Genomic DNA, 12,660 nt, shown 5'->3' on the forward strand with positions numbered 1-12,660 from the left:
TTGTCCAAGGTCAGCCTGGACTCAACCAGAAACAGGGCAGTGGAGACAATTCGGTAGATAAAGCACTTGCTGTGCCAGCACGAGGGCTTCAGTTCCAGACCCAGAACCCACTAAAAAAATTACCGTAATCCTAGAAGAGACAGACATACTGATCCCTGGAGCTGATGGCCATCCAACCTAGACTCCTTCTGAATTCCTGGCCGGTGAGACCCTGGAGGAGTTGGGGAGTGGGCTGTACCTGAGGAATGAGAGTCACAGGTCTCTACATACAAGTGCGAGCACACAAACACATACTTGCACACATAAATACACACACAAGAATATTAAATACCAAATGCATGGTGCCAGCATTTGGGTTTTGCCAGCCCTCAGAGCCACACTGAGAAACACACATACATATACACACATGTGCCACATGCTGGCCACCCCTGGAGATGGAGCTCCCAACAAGTGCCATTGAAAGAAACAAAAGGACAAAAATAAGAGGGAGCTGGGGACAGTTCAAACCTAAGGGGTTGCAGGACTTTCCACGCTTCCCTCCCCATCAACACAGAGCCTGGTCTGGAACAGGGCTAGAGAAAAGAGAATCCTCAGCTAGAACAAAGAGCGCCAGCTCCCAGGCGGGATCATACCAGCTCCCCTGGCAATATCTACAACCTCCCTAAGACCTGCAGGAAACAAAAGGGCAGCAGGAACTCTTCTGTCCTCCCCACCCAAAACACCCAGTTTGTCTCCTCTGCCTGATGCCTCTGTGAAGAGGTTTCATCACAGGCTGGGAAGTTACACCACCCAAGAGCAAACGCTACAGGAGATTCCATGTGGCATGCCCAGGGAACACTGCTAGCCTGATTCCTGGTCCCCGAGCAATGTCACAAGCTGCTCCTCTCCTCCTTTGGTCAAAAGCAGAACTAAAGGGGACAGACATTTCCATGGTTTCTCACTGCAGGGCTGCCTGTAAACCGAAGGAGTTTCCCCAAAACCCCGCAGAGACAAGGGTGGGTGTCAGAGGAGTTGTTCTGGCAGTCTACAGAGGAGGATCAAGGAGGATCTGGGAGGCCCCTGTTCAAACAGGTCTTGGGGGTGGGGTGCGGAGCCTCAGTCAGGGGCTGGAAGAAAGGGGATCCGGAAAGAATGGCCTCAAGAGGATCCTGCTGCACAACAGACCTGGGAAGCCTGGCCAGGGGTGCTCGATGCTGCCTGCTTTACCAAAGGCCCCAGACCGCCAGCCAAGCACTGACTTTTACATGACGAAGAATAAGGGGGCGAAGAGCAAATAATTGTATTATTTAAGTGGACTGAGCAGAGGCAGGGAATTCCACACACACACACTTGAGCCTGAAACACACAAATGCTGGGTGAAATCTCTTGTACTTGATTCTAACTTTTCTTGATGAGACACTTCAAACACACAAAGGTAATGGGAGGCTATAATAAGCCCTCGCCACTCAGCTGCAACCATTCCCAACTCATGACCAATCTTGTTTCATCTCTTACCCCCACACGCCTGTCCGCCTCCACTTTCCACCCCCGTCCAAGCACTAAAACACATGCTGGGCATCCCAATGGTCCATTCACGGGAATTTCAGAATGTACATCCTAAAGATAAGGGCTCAGCCGTGAGATTATGAGCACATCTGAAAAACAAGTCTCCTGAGTACTGCCCAATACTCATATGGCTTTTGTTATTTTAAAGGAAATGGAAGAACAGGTCCCAGGATTAGAGAAATCCCAGGCCCAGAGCAGCAGGTAACTAACCTCATGGCCCAAAAGGATGTGGGGGCTGCTGCAAGAGCTGCAGGCTGGGACTGTAAACCCCATCTGCCCATCCGCCAGTTCATGGGCAGACCACAGGTGACACAGGCTGCGGAAGAGTCACTAACTCTAGACCTCAGTTTCCCCATATAGGAGATGGAAGTAGCAACAGCACTAGCCCATTGAGTATACTGAAGAATCAAAGGCCATTTCCTTCCACAAAGTCCCCAGGACAGTGCCTCCTCATACGGTCAGTGTGGTCAATAGGGTCTTACTGCGCATGTTTTACACACCAGGCATTGTCAGTAGGAGGAGGTGAGTTGCAAATTATCACCCTGGCAACATAACAAACTTGGAACCCACCTGCTCCGCTTGGCTAAGAGGTGCAGATCCATCTTGCCCATCTTAGGTCTCAGGCAGTTCATATATCTAGAAATGAGCTCAGGCTGGACTACAGAAGGATTTCTGGTGCTTAGATAAAAGTCAGCATTCCTCAGGAACTTGTGAAACCGGTTCCCATCTGCCAAAAGTCATTTCCCTTACCTCTGGCAGAAGGAACATATGGCTACCTATAGCTCCTATCACTATATCAAAACCCATGCTGGCCTTTAGGCTCCCTAGTATCACAAATACCTGTTATCCATTTCAAATTCAAGCTAGTATCTTCCCCCAGCTACTAGTTTTCCTTATAATCCACATGATTTATCCACCCAACACTCTCTCTCTTACTACCCAAACTCTATCCTCTTGCAGTCTTGCTATTCTCCTCCCCATTCTCACCCTCTCCCCCCACCTCTGCTCCATTCTATCTCTTGCTTGCTATCTTGTGAGCACCACTAATCTCTCCTACTCTCCCAGCCCTGATATTCAGTCTACTTTCTTTTTTCTCTGCTCTGGACTCTTCCCAAAAGCTGTGCCTCTTGATATCCAACCTAGAGCATCTTTGACAACAGACACGATGCCATAGGATCCCAAACCCACTCAATGCTGTGTGAATGAGCTACTAAATACACCTGGCAATGCTTTGCTTGTCACACAACCTGGGAAAGAAATGCTGTGTCTCCTTCCTCCATTGGCCTTTGCCTCATGAAGAAGGCCTACAATGAGGAGTATCAGCCTACAGTGATTTCTCTTTCTTTCTCTCTCTGGTTTTGTTTGTTTGTTTGTTTGTTTGGTTTGGTTTGGTTTTGGTTTGGTTTTTCGAGGCATGATTTCTTTCTCTGTGTAGCCCCAGATGTCCTGGATCTCAGTCTTGTAGACCAGGCTTCTCTCAAAACCAGAGATCCACCTGCCTCTGCCTCCAGAGTGCTGGAATGGAAGGTGTGTGCCACCACTGCCCAGCTTCAGTGATCTCATTGTAAAATGAGTTCAATAGAGTCGATGACGTCATTGGACTGCTGAGGAGTTAATTGAGGACACGTGTGAAGTGCTCAGCCAAGCACTTAGCAGCGAGTCCGTGCTATGTGACTGTCAGCAACTAGCGTTATTATTACCTTACAAATGTGAGTAGTGTGAGCTTGGGGAAGAGAAACCCACCCTTCTCCAGTGATAACTGTATTGCTTCTGTGGTGAGGTGGCTCATTTCCACCTCATGACTCCGCACTTGCTGTTCCCTCTGCCTGGAACTCCCCCCAAAGCCCCCAACTCCTGACACAGCTGGTGCACTTGCTCATTCAGACCTTAGCTCACGTGACTTTCCCTCCTCGGCCTGGGAGGCCTTCCCTGCTCATCTGGGCTACAGTAATCCCCTCCCCCACCCCTCTCTACCAGCCGTTCCAGCCTTTTACCCTGTTATTTTCCCCGACATACTTAAAAACCATCTGAAAGTAGCAAGACCAGCTTTGTTTTTTAAGTTCTAATCAGGGGGGAAAAAAATCCTGAAACTATCTGGTTTACTGTGTGTCTCCTCAGGTAGTCTGAGCGCAAGCATCTTATCTGAGCCAGGTGTGCTGACTCACGTCTGCATTCACAGTTCACAGGACCGGGAGGCGAGAAACAGGAAGACTGAGAGTTCAAGGCCAGCCTGGGCTAAGCTGCAAGACTTGGTTTCAAAACACAAACAGAAAAACAGAAGAGAACAGATTTTGTCTGTCTCATTCATTGTTGAATCCTCGGTACCTAGAAGAAATCCTGGCACGCGGAAGATGCCCACCAGTAAATTGGTCAACTTAATAAAATAGGAACGGTGACTCCTGGTCCAGGGCTAAGAGCTGCCCAGCCGGCCAGTCAGTGTCTTGCAGACATGTCATTCAGTTTCCACCAACCATCGAGGGAGGGATGTCCACTGTAAACATTTCCTCTATGACGGAAAGCACTCAATGAACACCTTACATGGTAGAGGCCATGTGGGATCTGAATCCAGAGCTGTCACCTGTGCCCCTTTCTCCTGCTAATATGGGGAAGGGTACTCCCTACTGGTGCTCCACCACGAGTCCCCGCCCCGACACCAGCTGCGGTGTGACCACTGCACTGGCTCAAATCTTCCTTTTCTGAGCATGTCTTCTCTTCATTCCAAGCAGCTAAGCCTCTCAACCCTAGCATCCAACATCTTCAAGCTGGTTCCGGCTTTACAAATTTTTCGAATTTCTTCCTAGCATTTCGAATGACTGGGTAGCTCCTCCTCTGAGCCCTGCAACAAAGGCCTTGGAATGGCTTTGAATTTGAAAGACTGTAAAGCAGCAACAACGGACCCCGTCCTAAAAGTCTGACACAAATTCCCTTTCCACAACTGCCCCATAAGGAAGGTACTGGTATCACTCCAGTGCTCAGATCCGGAAACGGAAGCCCAGGAGAACAAATGCCTTACCCAAGGGATTCCAACTAATACAGAATAGTATCAGACTTTGAATCCAGGCCTTATGGCTCCAAACTTCACGTTTTCAGACACTCCGCTATACTGTCTGGGTCTAAAGTAGTGTGATTGCTAAGGTAAAAGAACTCTTGGCCATAATGGCAATGTTCAGTAATATAACAGAACAGTGCAGGGTCTCTCCAGCTTCGAGAATGTAGGCACAGTCGTTAAATAAAGTCAGATCTGTATGTAAGAACTTGAAGAGATATGTCCAAAAACCAAGTTACAAATATTAGTGTAGCTTGAGCCAGGAAGGATGGCACACACTGTAATCCCAGTACTTGGAAGGTAGAGGCAGGAGGATCAGAAATTCAAGGCCAGCCCATTACACAGCAAGTGTGAGGCAGCTATCTGAGCTATATGAGCCCCTGCTCACACAAATGCCATGGGGACTGGACGTCACATGTATATGGCTTGAGCCCTACTCCTCCTTTCTTAAGGAAGGGGTAGGGGAGGAGGAAGAAACAACTGACTAAAGCACATATTGACAGAGCTAAGTACACACACACACACACACACACACACGCACACACACACACATGCACACAAGCGCACACACACGGAAGCATACAATCTAATCACCACGGCCATGGGCAACTCCCTTTTGTTCACTCTGGTAGCTCTGACCTAAGGCTACATACTTGCCACTCACAGAGTAAATGTGTGGTCATGTCGAGGGCAGGGGCACTGTGCAGTGGGAGATGGGACGCCTGTTTTCCTTCTACACCGCCACATTGCCTGACATGTTACAGCGAGGTCATCTGTCTCGGATGCTCTGGTTTTTGAGACGGGCATCTCACATAGCACAGGCTAGCCTTGGTCCTCCTGGCTGTCTCTACTTCTAAGCGCTGGCATTACAGTTGCGTGCCACCATGCTTAGTTTGTGTTAATTCAATCCCCTGTTCCCCAACACACGCACTGAGGCCATGACTAGAGCAATGCTGAAAACAGAAAGTACAGATTGGCCTGGTAGCTTCCCTCTCACGTAACAGCTGAAAACAAAAACTGGAGAAAACGACGATGTTTTCTTTTATCAAAACGTAAGTACATTTAATTTAGCCTTTGCTAGTTATTAAAGCCTCAGCTTGAAAAACACAGGCAAATATATTTTACAGCTGAAAAAGGCCCCAATCTCTGCACACTCTACATTCCAGTTTTGATTTACCACCTAACAACTGCAACATCTGAAAACCGGGCCCACGGTAACTCTTAACCCATTCTACCCACAAGGTTCAAAAACCGTTTGCTGTTGTCACTACAAGGGAGATAGACCAGGGTCTTTTTCAGTCACTGCCTTACTTTTGCAGATGAAAAACACAAAAAGCAAGCAAACAAACAAAAAAAACCCCTCAAATATAATAGCCATCATAAATTCAATGCAGAACAGTTTCCCATCCTCAAATGAAATCCCAAGGACAGGTTTCTACTACAGAGTAAACCTCGCAGAGACCCAGGAAGCTCCTTCCCAGCCTTTCCCCAGTGTGTGGTGTGTGCTGCCTTCCCACAACAGTTATTCTCACGCACTGACAGAGTGCAGTTTTCAGAAAGACATTGTCTCTGGCAGGTTAAAAACCACAGAAATGAGCAGCCTGAAGCCCAGGCCTTCCTGATACATCTGCAGCCATCGCAGTCTGTCTTCTCTGGAGCACATGAGTGCACATTCTACATGTGTGTGCCTATCTATGTTCATTCTCAATGACTCAAAGAAACAACTCGCCCCAGCACTCGGGAGGCCAGCCTGGTCTACAAGAGTTAGTTCCAGAACAGGCTCCAAAGCTACAGAGAAACCCTGTCTCAAAAAGAGAGAGAGAGAGAGAGAGAGAGAGAGAGAGAGAGAGAGAGAGAGAGAGAAGACAAAGAAAAGAAACAACTGGACCTTGTCAGACAAGCACACCCCCATAGCCATGGTGATGCGTACCTGTAATCCCTATACTTGGAGACAGAAGGGTTGGGAGTTCAAAGTTATCCTAAGCAACATAGTGAACTTAAGGGCAACCTGGGCTTCTTGAGACCCTGTCTCAAACAGAAAAGGCCACCACCTACAGAGGGGACAGGGAAACCTCCAGCCTGGGCCCAGCAAAGTGAGCTTCTGTAATGTGACAGCTCCGTCCTTCTATCAGTCAGCTGGATAAGGGGAGGCTGAGGAAGACAAGCAACTTCCGAGTTATTGCCTCTGGCAATGCTGGCCAGTCTGTTGATGGCTGCCGACTACTGGATATGGGGGAGAAAGTTCAGATTGACATGCCCAAGAACATCCATCGGGGGACGTCAAGGAAGTGCCAGTGCGTGTGTACCATGCACAGGGCCGCGGATTCCATCCTCGGTACCTAATAATAATGATGATAAATACAGACCTGACACGAATATACTGACTTGGAGGGGAGGAAGTGTGCAAGGAGTGATGCGGACAGGCCAGCCCGGTCACTTCTCAGGTCCTTAACACACAGGATGCTCCGCAATTGAACCCTCGCGGAGTAAACTTTAAGGACCAGGGGCACTAACCTTGCACTCTGCCCTACAGGTACAAACAGGAAAAGAGAGGTCCATTCGTCAAGTGCTTGGGCTCCATGATAACCACAAAATAGCTCTTGGAGTTGGAAGGAATCTGGCAGAGAAGTCCCATGACTACCATTTCACAGATGGGACACTGAGGCTGGGAGCGAACATGTGGGGGAGCTCAGGGCTGTCATGTCACAGCCCACAGTTAGGCAGTGTCTGGGCCAGATGGAGAACATTGAAGAACAATCACAATGCATTAGAGCTGCCACTCAGGGAGGGATGGCTCAGCCTAGTGTTCCGCAAATCCTCAGAACCTTACCAGGGCTATACTGCTATTGTCCCATTTTTAAAAATGAGGGACCTAAGTCTGCAATAGGGAAAGCCAACTGGGCCAGTGTCGAGTCCGGCCCACTGAGAAGACCAATGCTACAGCCAGAACCCTACTCAGAGAGGGTCTCGGCGTTCCCGGGGAACGCTGAACAAATGAGAGCGTTCACAGACGGCTGTGTGCAGGCAGCTGTGCTGCATTTTATACAGCGAGTTCCCCGACATCTCCAAAACAGCCCTATGAGGTGGCTTCCGTTGAAACCTGCAGTTTATATTCAGGCAGGTTAAGGGAAACTAAGGCACAGAGGGGCGAAGTTAGCTGCCCAAGGTCACACAGCCAGCCGGCGCGTGGCAAAACCTAAATTTGAACACAAGTCTCTCTGCTTCACAAGCAAAAGCTCTTATCAAAATCGTCTCAGTTAACAGCAGCTCCTCTGCACTGAGTGTTAACTATGGACTCGGGTCTCTAAATGCACATGGTCAACTAACTGGCATCCAACGCAATGTACAGTATCTTCACCTCATTTTCCAGGAGCTAACAATAACGCAAACCCGCAAGAAGTATCATCAATGTGGAATGCCTTATCCACCAGATCTCCACCGCTCAAAAGAATTACCAGCAAAGGACATTCTCGTTCCCCGTTTTACCGAAGGCAGAAAAGGAGGTTCGGCGCGGTTTTCCCAGACCGCAGCTCCAGAGTGGCAGAGCTGGGACGTGCACCCACGGCTCCCGGACTCCAAGCTCTTCCCTACAGTGCCGGGTTGCACGTCTGGAAAGTTGAGCCATGCGGGCACGAGTCCCGCCGGGTACGGAGGGCGTGAGTCCCGGCGCTGCCGCCCCCCACAGCCGATGCCCACACCCGGCCGTCCGCCTGGTCACCCGCCTGAGCTGACCCTCGGGGTCCGAGCAGCCACCAATTCCCCACCACCCTTACGCGAGACTGCTCCTGCATCCGGAGCCACGTACCTCGTCGTCCCGGCTGCACGCCCCGCGGGCTCCTCGACCGCGGCGTCCGGCACCGCGCAGCTCGCTAGAGACGCAGCCAGCTCCAGTGGCCCGAGTGACTTCCAGGCTGCCCACTTCCAAGCCGCTTCGCGCGAGGCCTCGTGGGAACTGTAGTTTCTCCCTGAGAAGCAGCGCGCTGAAGCGAGCCTGGCGCGCGGGGGCTGCCGGGAGTCGTAGGCGTACCACCGCACCGCCTTCTGGGAGTCGTAGTCTACAGGACGCTTCGGTGCAGCTCCAGTCTCCCGAGGACTTCCGCAGCCCCGAGGGGCGTGAGGCAGGGAGGCGTGTCTTGTGCTCGCTCCAGCCCGCGAGCCTCTCTCTTTACCCTGCTCGACCGGTTTCTCCGTTCTCCCAGCCGCGTCCGCCTTCTCCCTCTGCTCAAGGAACCTTCGCCGTCCCTCTCCACAGGGCGGGAGTCTATTACCCCGAGCCTGCGAGTCTGGGGAGGGGTGGGTAGACCGGAGCTGTGCGCTAGACCCCCCTCAGCGCCGGGCGGAGCGGGACGGCGGCGGCGCGCCCTCGCGCACGCGCGCTCTCCGGCGGACTCGGGCCTGGGTAGATACGGGGGTGGGGTGGGGGCCGTCGGGGCGGGGGTCGAGGGAGGAGGACTTTCCTTCCACCCCCCCCCCTCTTTTGGAACGCGTGCGCGTGCCAGTGCGCACACGCGCTCGCTCTGGTCGCCCGGGTCAGTCCGCCAGGTGCGGGGCTGCGGGACTAACCGTTCTGTCGGTGGGGTCCTCTCTCCTCGTTTTCAGCGTTGCTTCCCCGGTCCCCTCTAGGTCTGTTCGTCTACACAGGAGCCCCCGGCTGCCGCCAAGCTCGCTGTCCCTTGTCGGGGAGTCCTGTCGCAGGTAACAGGCGCGGCTCCTGCCTGAAGGAGGCAGACACACCCACCCTCCCTCCCGCCCCTGCGGATTCCGTGGAGCCAGAACGTGGGGACAGGGCTCCTTGTGTTCCTCTCTCCCTCCTGGGAGGCTCCGGAACTGTCCCCGAGACGGGAGCCGCAGAATCACGACCCGTAGAGGCTGTCTGGCAAGCCTTTTCTCTTCCATTCATTCAGTTCTGACACAGTCTGAGGGTAACTAGTGTTTGTTGAGTGCCTACAGCCTGGGAAATGTCCAGATTTAATCCACTCGCTGATAGAAGCAAAGATTCGACCTTAAAAACAAATTAATAATAATAATAATAACAGCAAAACGGTATTGCCTCCATCACTCCATAAGGGTTTCTGAGGCAGTGGACTCGAATTGCACAGCCCTCTAAACCCCATGCACAGCCTTTCGGCTTCAGCCTGTTTCCTTGGAAGTGTTCATTATGACATGGTGGGAAGCACATATTTCTTCTTACTGGGACAGAGGGATCATTCAGATGCCCATCCATTCAGGAAAAAAAAAAATGTCTTAGACATCTAATCCAAGTCATTGTGATCTCCAGCGGTAATACCTACCAGAAATAGCTACTTTAATTTTTGAGACCGGGTTTTGCCGCGTAATTAGCGGGCCTGGAACTTTAGATGTAAACTAAGCTGACCTTGAACTCACAAAGATTGCCTGCCTTTGCCTCCGGATGTGACTGCACACCGAGTTCTGGCCATCCTGGGCTACAGAGTTAGAATTTGGGGAGGGGGCATAATCTTATATAAAAACTGAAGCCTATTTCCAGTTAATAGTTGCTGTGGTAGAGACCTTTTCTTCAGTGGATGGCCAATGGTAAGTTGCTCATACCCATGTAAACCAACCATCAACCTTGCTCTTATGAGTAACTAAACCTGCTGGTTCACATAAATAGATAAATAAAATAAATTTTACATGCAAAAATAAGATGAATTTTAATAATGAGCCTTGATACATTAAAATGTTGATTGTAAATATATTTGCTGTTTCAGTTTGACAGTTTAAGTAAAAATATGAGACACTTAAAGCCATTTGTGGCATGGATTGTTTTAACAAAAGGTTGAAAACTGCCCAATATTTGTTGACAAGCCAAATCCAGTGAGAGGGTCTAATTTCAGGACTTGGGGAGTGGAGGCAGGGGCATCGGGAGTTCCTTGGCTACATTGCAAGGCTGAGGCTAGCCTAGGCTATATGAGACCCACACACAGGGCCAATGCCCATTAATGGGAATCTGAGAAAATGATGGGTTATAGACCCAGCATCTGGCAACTGTTGGAAAATGAAGTTTAGCTCCATATCATATGAATTAATCTCTAGACAGAATAAGAATATGTGTATACTGTATACAGCATGTATGTAGAAAATGTATATTATACTTGTGTATGTGCAGAAAACCTTTAGAAGGATACAGACAGGACATAGCTAGGTGACCTTTGTGAGTAAGAAACAGGACAGGCGACCAAGTATGAAACAATGACTTTTTTGTTTATATGGCCCTTAGAATTCCAATATATTTTTCCACGTTCATCTTAAAAAGTTAATTGAAGGGCTGGAGAGATGGCTCAGCGGTTAAGAGCACTGCCTGCTCTTCCAAAGGTCCTGAGTTCAATTCCCAGCAACCACATGGTGGCTCACAACCATCTGGAATGAGGTCTGGTGCCCTCTTCTGGCCTGCAAGCATACACACAGACAGAATATTGTATACATAATAAATAAATATTTAAAAAAAAAAGTTAATTGAAGATAAATAGCTAAGTCATAGTACCATCCTAAGAATTAGATAGAGGTTGGGAAGATGGCTCAGAGGTGAAGAGCACATACATTCTTTCAGAGGACCAGTTTCCAGTACCCTCTGTTGAGCATTTCCCAACTGCCTGTAACTCAAGTTCCAGGGATATGACACACCCTTTCCCAGCCTCCCCCTGGAGTACCTTCATTCGTGTGCACATGCCTCCACTGCTACACAGGCATGCACAAAACTTTTCAAAATAAAAGTAAACCAGGCTATGCCAGCGCACACCTTTAATCCCAGCACTCAGGAGGCAGAGGCAGGCGGATCTCTGTGAGTTTGAAGCCAGCCTGGTCTACAGATCGATTTCCAGGACAGGCTCCAAAGCTACACAGAGAAACTCTGTCTCGAAAAACCAAAACAAAAAAATTAAAGCAGTATTACTAAATGCCTCTGTTTTAGTTATTACCATTAGCTCCCACTGTTCAAAGTTTTTAACACTTGGTAGCCTTGTTAACTGCTGGGCACCATTATTCCCAGGGATCTACGCTAACTCTTCCATTCCCTGGAAGCTACCCCACCGTCTAAATGTGTGTGAAAGTTAAATGCCTTCTAGCCCTTTGGATCTACCAACAGTCCAAGAGTCGTGCACCAGGACCCTGTGGACAAATTTCAGTAATACCAAAGAACAAAGAAAGCTAAGGGGGCCTCTCTAGTCTTGCAGTCAATTATTTATTTAGGCCCTTCTGGTCCCAGTTGGACTTCCTACACTCTTGTTTCCAAGTGTGAAACCTGCCTGGAAGGCAAGGCCTTTTAATCCATTCGGGTTCTATCTCAAAGTATGGAACAGACATCACCCTCCTTTTGGGTGGTCACTTGTTCTATCTATGCATAGTACTTGGTAATCTTCCTTCCTAAAATTAAATCGCATGGTAGCCAGCTCCTCAAGAGAATGAAGCAGGAGGACCATTTAAATCCAAAGTTCAAGACTAGCCTGAGCACAAACACTCAGATGCACCTGAGTGAGCACACACCCCACCAAAGACGCTATGGATATTACTGGTGGAATTTAAGTTTGAAACAAAGGCTGCAGAAAATTTTAATAACTCCAACTGTCCTGTTGTTAATTAGTTCTGTGACTACTTGCTGATGTCTCCTTTCCCTGCTAAACTGCAAAGTCAATGAAGCAAGAAGTCTGTATCTCTGGTGCTGTTGGACTCTAAGGTACACAAAGCCCGGGAGCCAGAGGGAGCCGAGAGGCGTGCAGTGTGGTGGAGTGCAGTGCCCCCTGCAGTCCATTCTCTCATGACACCCGCTTTTCCTCAGACACTATCCTGGACCCAAGAGAAAGGAAAAGAGCACAGATTTGAGTTTTCCCCCCATAGACAGAGGAAATACATAGCCCATCTTAGTCCCCAAAACTTTGTCTCATAAATACCCTGACTAGAGACTGAGTGCCACCAATAGATCGAATCATTTCTGAGCTAGCAAGTCGTGCATCAATACCATTGGAACCAATTCCTCCAGAACCCATTCCAGACTTGTGTTTCGGAACCAGCCCTGAGAGTAAGGATGGAGTTGGGAAGAGGTTAGGGCAGAGTTT

At 49.4% G+C, this 12,660-nt stretch overlaps 1 protein-coding gene across 2 annotated transcripts in view; it reads right to left on the reverse strand.

Moving 5' to 3' along the window:
- Positions 1-9,262, reverse strand: part of Sipa1l3 (signal induced proliferation associated 1 like 3) — a 205,314-nt gene extending 196,052 nt beyond the window's left edge. The window contains exon 1 of one of the 2 annotated variants that reach the window (XM_050119114.1): positions 9,155-9,262. The gene's annotated coding sequence lies outside the window, so the exon portion shown is untranslated. Of the gene's footprint in view, positions 1-8,396; positions 9,053-9,154 lie in introns of those variants that run through there. The other variant, XM_050119111.1, reaches the window with a different exon arrangement.
- Between the last annotated feature and the right edge of the window lie 3,398 nt (positions 9,263-12,660).

Source organism: Alexandromys fortis, unplaced genomic scaffold, assembly GCF_014885135.2.
Source record: "Alexandromys fortis isolate MF-2015 unplaced genomic scaffold, M_Fortis_MF-2015_v1.1 scaffold_140, whole genome shotgun sequence".
Classification (NCBI taxonomy): domain Eukaryota; kingdom Metazoa; phylum Chordata; class Mammalia; order Rodentia; family Cricetidae; genus Alexandromys; species Alexandromys fortis.